Here is a 10,219-nt window from a genome sequence, read left to right as displayed (position 1 = left end):
GAGGCCAGCCTTTACTCATAGTTTCTGCCCATTCCACATCATTGTGCCTCCCACCCTTGGCTTTTTCAAAGATCTGAGCCAAGCATGTGCCAGGGGGTTAGAAACATGCTGTCCACAGGGAGCAAAAATACACGGAGATGAGAAACCAGCAGCACATGCTTTGGAGCTGTCACACCTTCTGGGAACTGAGAATCAAACTCTCAGAGATGCCTGGAAACCTTGGGAACACACAAGGCCTCTGTATATATTTCGGTTGCAGAAGAGTTTATAGCCAAAGTAAAAAGCACACGAAGGGCATTCACGTTTCCAGGAACAGAAGCATCCTGTCTGGTTTTTCAGAGGTGAAAGGAGCAGTCTGAAGGGGCCATGGCATAAGTGTGTCTACAATCAAAGCTCACAGCTGAGGCCCTGGGGGAGGATCAGGTGTGCAACAGCGGGTGTGCCCCAGCCAGCACTGCACTGACAGGGGCCTTGTCTTTATTAAATTCTAGGCTTTTTCCTGGGTGCTAGTTACAAAATGTGAGTTCAATGAACCCTTTTTCTTGTGGCTGCCACCCATCTCAAGGTCGCACAGGTAATGATCACCACCCCCTCCACCTTCTGCTGAGGGTCCAGGTGACCCCCTGGTGGTGTAACCCAGGCCCTCTCTCCTAAGGTGCCCTGAGCCTTGCTCACCACAGAGTCCTTGGTTTAGAGCTCCCGCACTTGTCCACATGCCATCAAATGCTGTGTACTGAGAGGCACTTGCGTGGAGCCCCTCCTTCCCCAGGCAGCACAGTCCTGCTCCAGCTGACACCACGGTCCAGGTGGTACTCATTTTTCTGCCCGCAGGTCCCATGGAGGAGCAGCCTGAGGACAAAGCAGCACCCAGAGCTTGTTTTTTCAGAGAACCTGGACCTGCCCTGGCTAGAAGCCCCACAGCTGTGGAAACCAGGACCTGCTTTTCAGAGCCTAGATGTGCAGGATATAGATGCACCTCAGAGGTCCTGGGTGTGATGTGGAAGGTTGGGGGACACTGGACTTCCTGCTGCTATGCTCCCATTGCCATATCTTCTACCTGGTGAAACAAGGCAGCTAGCAAAGGTGAGAGATTCACCCAGACACAGTGTCCTCCCACATCCTGACCTGGCACCTGAGCCACACTGCTGGGTCTGAAGCTCTCAGGAGCGTGTGTGTGCTGTGACCAGCAGACCTATGGCATGTGCCCTCTTCCTCCCTCTGTGGCGTGAAATCAGTTCATCTGATGGTGTCATGTGAAGTCTTCTCCTGATGGGTAGAACTTTCTATAAATCATCTCATGGCCCCGGGGAAAGGCAAGTTCATCCTGGCAGGTTTAGCTCTTTCTGTCAAACACAACCCTGTCCTTCCCAGGGCATCAGGGCCTGGTGCAGTTGTCCCAGCCTGGCAGGAAGTCCCCTTGAGGGTAGCGTGGAGGGCACAGTCTGGGCCTGACTCATGACCCTGGCAAAGGGCAGCTGAGCCCTGGGGCTGACCACCTGCACTTTCTGTTTGGTGGTGGGAGATGTGGGGCAATATTTATTGCCTTTCCTGTAGAGAGCATCTCCCAGCCTGCCCAGACCACTAGACCCCTACAAGTGTGACTTGTAGGCAAGTCCTGGCTCTCTGTGGTGCTTTTCTCTCCTGTCCAAGCACCTGTGACTCCCAGGCCTCCAGTCCACCAGCTTCCCCCATCTAAGCTCCTGATGCAGGGTGAGGACTGTATTGTGGCAGACAGCAGGCCGGTTTACACAGTTCTGGGACAAAATTAGAGGTATACCTTATTTTATGTCCCAAGTAAACGAATCCCATGTATGGATACATTTTTTGACACAGAGGGAAGAAATACATTGGTGAGATCCACGGGCCAGAGCTCAGGCCTGTGCTCAGGCTCTGGCAGCAGTTGTGCGGCTCTGGAGCTGTTGTGGGGGTGGGGAGGTGCTGTGTCTTTGCTCACTGAGTTAAAGGCTTCATTTGTGTCTTTGTTCAGTTTGTTTTCTATGACCCTTGTTCAGCAATATTGAAAATCAAGCCTAGGAAGTGGAGACTTTGCTTTGGAGCAGGGGCGGGGCATTGGGTGGAAATGGGAAATAGGTAGACAGTGGGAATTTCATTTTCTGGAGCTCACGTGCAGCCTCTTGATGGCCTCATCACAAGTTCACCTGATGACCTGAGTGGCCACTGTCCTTCTCCTGAGTGGGTTACGAGCTTGCCAGGCACATGAACAGGGCACACTCACATTTTTCAAGTGAAGGAACTAAGGAGGGGTTGTCAGCAGATTGTCAGCCTGAACTATGCCAGTGTTTGGTCCACAGTAAACCACATGTGGAGAGCTTAAAAAAATTACCCTCAAATCTGGCAAAAAAAAAAAATGACAGTAATAAATTAAATTATTACTGTGATACACATTTCTTTAGTTACAATTATATATTTTATATATATATATATATATATATATATATAAAACTAGCAATTTTGCAGAAGTTTCTCATCTACCAGTATTTTTTTGTTTTTGCATAAGTTTGCAAGGAATCCTAATGATAGGGACTGTCTCTTTTAAAATTAAATTTTATAAATAACTCCCAGAGCCATGATGGTAAGAAACAAAACAAAACAAAAAGAACTAGAAACTTGAACAAACATTGGATTTCTGCTGGAAAAAGGGTGTAAAGCAGGCCTGCCTGCTGCACTTCCCCAGGGCTAATCCTTGAGCTGAAAGAGCTTCCTGGTGAAGCCTCACATGCTCTGTACCAGGGCATGGGGGCACCCAGACATGGGGGCACCCAGACATGCGGGCTCCAGATCTGACCATCTTTACCTAGTTGTGGGGTTTCAATCATGTCTTTTAAATTCTTTGAGCTGCAGTTTTCACATATGTAAAGTGAAAATATTTTTAAATTTTTAATTTGTGTTATAACCTTGTATAAAGATAAAATAGTACATTTGAAAGTGTTTTAGCTGAAGTTAAACATTCATATGTATGCATGCAATGGCTCCTTAATTATTTTTAGGGCTTAACCTGCTTTTGCTAGTACTGCTACTAGCACTGCTACTTCTCCATGTCTCTGAAGACTATGAAATGTTAGAACTTAAGCAACAAGAAGCACCTGTCAAAGGGTTCTATGACCGATGACGGATTTGACACAACTGGCTATGATAATGTGTTAGATGGCGCCTAGAGCACCGCTGAGCAGAGACTTCATGCTGTTCAAAGTCGAAAGAGTCCCTAGAATTATGAACCTGCTGAAGCAGCCTTCAGAACTGAAGTTGAGAAAAATGCATTTTCAGTTAAAGAAAGTCTGAGAGACTGTGTTGCCATCACACCCAAACCATAATAAATGCAAAAGAAACTTGTTCAGGGTGAAGAAAAATGATAATAATTGGAAATTCTAGTTCACAGAAAAGATTAAAGTGTGCCAAAAATAGTAAATATGTGAAGGGGAAATTACTATTTTAATGACATCCTCCAGGAATTACAACATGTGCAGAAGAAAAATCCAAGACAACAAGGCACAAAAGATGAGAGGAGGGTAAGGTAAGGTTTTCGTATTTTATATAAGTGTTATGATATTTAATATATGTTAAGTATTTATATTTTAATTTCTAAAGAAGTCACCAAACATAAATAAATGAAACGAGGAGTCATAGTTTAAAAAAAAATCAAAGTACAAAATCCATACAAAAAAAAAGAAAGAAAGAAAACCCATAAAACAAACAAACAAACAAACAAACAAACAAACAAACGAACCAAAACTACAATAATCCAGAAGAAGACCAGGAAGGTGGAACAGAGACTGTCAAAGTAGGTAAAAAGGAAACCTCAATATCTGCTTTTAAAAAGAAATACACTCATGAGATAAAGATACAAATATATTCGCACTGAAAAGATAGACAAATATACACCATGCAAATCTTTGTTATCAAAAACTGGGGCCAGTGTATTAATGGCAGATATGACAGACTACAAGAAAGACAAGCATCACCAGGGATAAAGAAGGATGTTTTATACTAATAAGTCCATTTGCTTAGAACACCTAATAATCATAAGCATGCATGCACCAAAGAAAAATAAAAAGATACATGAAGCAAAAATTATTGAATTAAAAGGATAAATGCATAAATCCACAATTTGACAATTTTAATTCTTATCTCAGAAATTAATAGAAAAAATAACTACAACAATAAGACTAAAAGGTATTAATAGGGTAGATTATAACCAGAGCACCGGGAGATAAACAGCAATATCCAATATACTTACAACTATTGGTTGACAAGTCAAAAGTTCCCAAAAGAATTTTTGACACTAGATAAAGGTAAATAGCCTGGAAAACCTACAAGCCAGCATAGGAAGGAAGTGGAAAATGAAATGTTGATTGAAAATAAATCTGGAAGTCCGGGCACAGTGGTTCATGCCTGTAATCCCAGCACTTTGGGAGGCCAAGGTCGGTGGAACACCTGAGGTCGGGAGTTTGAGACCAGCCTGACCAACATGGAGTAACTCTGTCTGTACTAAAATTACAAAATTAGCCGGCTGTGGTGGTGCATGCCTGTAATCCCAGCTACTTGGAGGTTGTGGCAGAAGAATCACTTGAACCTGAGAGGCAGAGATTGTGGTGAGCCAAGATCTCCCCATTGCACTCCAACAAGAGCAAAACTCTGTCCCCCCAAAAAATAAGGAAAGAAAAGAAATCTGAAACAAGGAAAAGAGAATTGAGGATAAAACTTTGCAAACACAAAATCCAAAAATCAAATGATAGAAATAAGTTCAAATATATCACTTTTTCCTACCAAACATAGAGGGATTAACCTTATATATTAAAATAAAAAAATTATCAATAATAAAGCAACACTTTCAAATTAAAGAAAGAAAAAAATAAAATAAATATTGTATAAAATTTTTAAGTAAATATTCACAGAAAGCAAGCTGCTATCACAAAATCAATTTTAGTTCAAATAAAATGTAAGGAAGAAATTATAAAAACAGGAGAGACACTGCACACGGACGGACAAGAGAATCATGTAGGTGAAGCAACATCAAGTCCAATGCTGGCCTCGCCTCCAGGACATACAAAGAAACTAACAGGATAGAGCAGGTCTAGAGAGGGATGCTGGAACCCATACTTCTGAATTTAAATGGGAAATAGACAAAGATGTTATGTGTTTATAAAAGGTTTTAAAATCACAACAAATGCTGAACATACATCATTTTCTAGTATATGCAATACTTACCAAATGGGACCCATATTTGGCTGCAAAAGAAATTACAAAAAATGGAGCTAGGGACCAAAGGACTAACAGAAGTCAGAACAAAAAACACACCCCATAGATATTAGGAAAAAAACGGCATAGTGATTTAATGATAAATCACTATAAACATGAAGGGATTCACCCAGAATAGAGATGAGGTGCAGAGTTCAAGATGACAACATGTGTCAGCCTGACTTTCTGAATGACTGCACAGGAAAGGCTGCCATCCAAGGAAGTGCAGAAAAGGACACTCCTTAGGTGGATAGAGGAGGAAGACCCCCAATGCCAGATGGAGAAGAGTGCCCCCAGTCCTAGATGAGAAGGATGCCCCCCTCAGTCATGGATGGAGAAGGATGCCCCCTAGTTACTGGATGATAAAAGATGTCCCCCAAGTCCTGGATGGAGAAGGATGCCCCCTAGTTACTGGATGATAAAGGATGTCCCCCTAGTTACTGGATGGAGAAGGATATCCCCCAAGTCCTGGATGGAGAAGGATATCCCCCAATTCCGGGATGGAGAAGGATGCCCCCCAGTCCTGGATGGAGAAGGATGCCCCCTAGTCCTGGATGAAGAAGGATGCTCCCTAGTTTACTGGATGATAAAGTATGTCCCCCAAGTCCTGAATGGAGAACGACACCCCCCAATTCCAGGATGGAGAAGGATGCCCTCCAGTTCTGGGATGGAGAAGGATTCCCCCTAGTCCTGGATGGAGAAGGATGCCCCCTAGTTACTGGATGGAAAATGATGTCCCCTGAGTCCTGGATGGAGAAAGGTGGCCCCCCAAGTCCTGATGGAGAAAGACAGTCCTCCAAGTCCTGGATGGAGAAGGATGCCCCCCAATTCCTGAGTGGAAAAGGATGCCCCCCAAGTCCTGGATGGAGAAGGATGCCCCTTAGTTGTTGGATGGAAAAAGATGTCCCCGAAATCATGGATAGAGAAGGATGCTCCCCAATTCCTGAATGGAAAAAGATGCCCCCTAGTTCTACATGGAGAAGGACAACCTCCAGTCCTGGATGGAGCAAGATAACCTCCAGTACTGGATGGAGCAGGATGTCCCCCAAGTCCTATATGGAGAAGGACAAACCCCAGTCCTGGATGGAGAAGGATGCTCCCCATGTCCATATGAAGAAGAATTTCCCCTACTCCTGAATGGAATCGGATCCCCTTCAAGTCCTGGGTGGATAAGACACCTCCCAAGTCCAGTGTGGAGAAGGACATCCCTCAGGTCCTGGATGGAGAAAGGATGCCCCCTAGGTCCTGGATGGAGAAAGATGTTCCCCAAGTCCCGCTTGGAGAAGATGGCTCTGGGGACCACATAGGCAAGGGTGCCCCTTTTTCAGCCTCCCCATTCATACTTATCCTGACCTGTTAATGTAGAACAAAGAGATTTGGAGGAAGAAACATGGGACTAAACTTTACTCAGAATGTTTTCCTTTTCATCAACATTTTATAGATTCTAATTTTTATTTGATAAAAATAAGTGAAATGTATGACATAAACACAATGTAACAACCGAGTAGACCTGTTTTTCCAGATCTGAGTTCTGGCTGCGGGCACTACTGGTCATTCTACTTTTCTGTATTTGTAAAGCTTCTCAAAATTAAAGATAAAAGAGTTTATTGCTAATAACATGTATAAATAGACATTGAATAAAATGTGAGTCTTTAAAAATTAGTTTATTCTATGGGCTTCTTTTGAAGGGTTACGGTGTACTAAAATTACTGGTGGATCTTTATTACAAACTCATTAGTAAAAATTGACAATGAGAAAACATACGAATTTGTTATAAATTAGTGTTGCATGAGTATTAATCAAAACTTTAAAACCAAAATACATGGACATAAGAATGAATTATTCGACTTAATTATCCACTGACTTTAAAATCTAATTGCTAAATTTACTTTTTGCCCATTTCACCTCCTTCAAATCTCCAAGTAACTCTTCATTTTTCTCTCCTGTCAATACTTTATTCTCCCTTATTTTTTTTTCAATTTCCTGATTTTTTGAAAAACTCTAAGAGAGTTGTGTTTTTCTTGTGTTAGAATGATGTCATTACACCAACCCATTAGGCAACTAGACCCTCACCAAGGTGAGCACTAGGAGACTTCAGACCACGGAGCCTCTCCAGATTTTTGACTCAGGCTACCTGGCAACTGTGTTTAAATTGTGAATTGTTTAATTTTTTAGATCCCCTAGAGATAAAGAAGGATTTTAATAATCATCAATTTAAAACGCACTGGGACACTTTATGACTGACATTTCTTGCAGTTTCTGTGCTGTGGCCTTATGAGTAACTATCTGTAAGGAACATCAAGTTCCTCATTCTGCCATTGATCCTTGGGCTCCAAAGGGAAAAACCAGAAAATCTGTGGATATAAAACACAGAAACATTCATTCTTTAAAGAAAAAGGCTGTAAAGTAGGGACAAGAACAGAGAAAGGATGTTATCGAATACATGCAAATGGACAAAATATGAATGATTACGTTCTCATGTTCAACCCAACTTTTAAAAGTGGATATATGAGCAGTGCCAGCATTTAGTCAGGCCATGGAGAGCCCGTGGGCTAGAACAAGAGGCCACACTCAAGGTCAGATGGCACTCACGACACAGGGCCTCTGCTCCTTTATGACTCCCTCTCTTCAGTGACCCAGAGCACCCTCCTATCACAACCTGCAGGGGAGAGGAAGGTGTTAGGGCACGTTGAATGACAGTGGAGCGTGTGTCTACATGCTCTCCTCACATGCCACAAATCCTCATCGCTTTCCAATATTCCAAAAGATTCTGAGTAAGGAACATTGCTGCAGAACCAGTAAAAGCTGCCCTCACAGATGATGCTAAATTTGGTTTTACAAAGTATTGTGAGAGATCTTGGGAGAGGGGCAGCTATCTGCTCATACATTTTTTCATAATCAACATTTAAACACCTCCGTTAGGCAGAAAAGCAGTGTTACCGGAATTAGTTAGCAGCTCTTTCCCACTGGACATCTCTCGGCCTCCAGACCCTACAGAGAAGAGGCCGCAACCTAAAAGCTATTTAAAAGCTTGAAAAAATAGAAGCTAAGGATTAAGTGAATATTGAAATTTGGAAAAGGAGGGAAGACTTTATTTCTTGTAGAGGGTTACAGACTGCAAGATGGCTACCCCACAGGCTGGGAAGAACAGCCTCCTGCCGAGACCAGAGATGGGCACTTCCAGGAGGAGGGGTTGGGGCAGGAGCTTTGGGGTGAAGATACACATTCATCAGGTAACAGGCATAACAACATAAAATCAGCTGTAGGTAACACAGAATGATTCTGATATTGATGTTCAATTCCACACACTAACAGACGTGAGAACATCATTCACTGCACCTGGAGAAGGCACTGTATCTGCTCTGTGCTGGTCCAGATGACTTATGTTTATCATTGCCTGGGTCTGCATTTTCTCTTCTCTAGATTTTGCTTCTCCTGCAAAGTTTGTGCTGGGACATCATTTCTGGGATCAAGGTTAAGCTGAGCCTCAGAGGTTTCACTGCAGCTATGGTGGATATGGCTTGGTCCCCTGCAGTACTCTCTGGAAAGTACCTTCCTCCATTTGAAATCCCTGAAGTGGTACCTCCTACAGCCTGCACAGCCCTGGCCTCTCGCCATGGGTCTCATGGCCTCTGCTGCTAAAACTAGACAGGAGGTTCATCCTCTGCTTCTTTGTAGAGAAGAGCCACCTGCTGACTGAGCTGAAAAGGGACTCCCCACAGACCAGGCTCACAAGTGGCCTGACAGCTGGGCAGAGCATGGGGACAGGGAATTCTGGGCAGACCCTCATCAGAAATCGAGTCTCAAGGGGCCTTGGGGAACTTGGTCAACAGATGGCAAGACTTCACCTGTGAGCCGGCGGGCCAGCTCAGAGGGACTCCTGGCTTTGGAGCTGAGACTTAAGTCTCTACTCTGTACCAAGACAGAGACGGGGGCCGGGAAACAAGACACAACCATTTTCCATCATCCAGGGGCAAGGCGGTACTTGGCATGAGGCAGAACTGGGCTCTGTCAATGCCACACGTCAGGAGGAAACTCTTTTCTGTTTCAACCCCTCCTGCTCATTTGCAGTAGCCATTAGAGCGGCCTGACATAGTTTTGTTCTCCACGATCTGAGGACGTGATAGGATTTCATTCCCGTCCCACCTTGTGGATGGATGGAATCATGTGCCCAGCTCTGGTCAAGACCAAGAAACTGAGGTATCATTTTTGTTTCTGTGGGACCAGGAAAGGGGCTCTAATTTGGCTTGAAGTGTGTGTGTTTGTGCATGTGTGTGAGAGCGGACAGGTGAATGTGTGTAATGGAGAGTGTATAGGTGAGTGTGTACATGTGTGAGAGTGTGTATGTGAGTTATTGAGTGAATGTGGAGAAATGTGTGTTTGAACATGGGAGTATGAGTGTGTATGTGGAATATAACTGCATGTGAATGTGTGAATATGAGTGTGTATGTGTATTAGTGCATGTGTGTGTGTGAATAAGCCATGTGAGTGTGGTGTGTGAGCTTGAGCCTATGAGTGTGTGTGTGTGCTTGTGTGTGAGCATGACAGAATGTGAGTTTGGGGTGAGTGCAGGCCACAGCCAGTCCCGCCTGGGGCACTAGAACTCTCCAACCCAAGCACCTCAAGTTGTTCTCTTTCCTCACTCCATCCTGAGTTTCTCAGCCCACCACCTTTCCTCTAAACCCCCACAGAGTCCCCGGGACCAGGGGCTCTGAGCATGGCACACTGCCATGCCTCCTCCCTCGCCGCCTCCTGAGAACCTGGGTGTAGCACAAAACAGTCAAATATATTCGTCTTCTGTCATCACTAACTAGAGCTCCACAAGTTCCCAGATCGTCCTGTTAGCTCTTTGCCATAATTATCTAATTTTTGATATCATACTAAGACTCCATAATTATTCCCTCAGAAACAAAGCAAATCCGTGGGATGCAGAGGGTACGCAGATGACTTCTGCTGGGGAGAG

Source organism: Macaca fascicularis, chromosome 10 (genome assembly GCF_037993035.2).
Source record: "Macaca fascicularis isolate 582-1 chromosome 10, T2T-MFA8v1.1".
Taxonomy (NCBI): domain Eukaryota; kingdom Metazoa; phylum Chordata; class Mammalia; order Primates; family Cercopithecidae; genus Macaca; species Macaca fascicularis.
Note: the sequence above shows the minus strand (reverse complement) of the source record.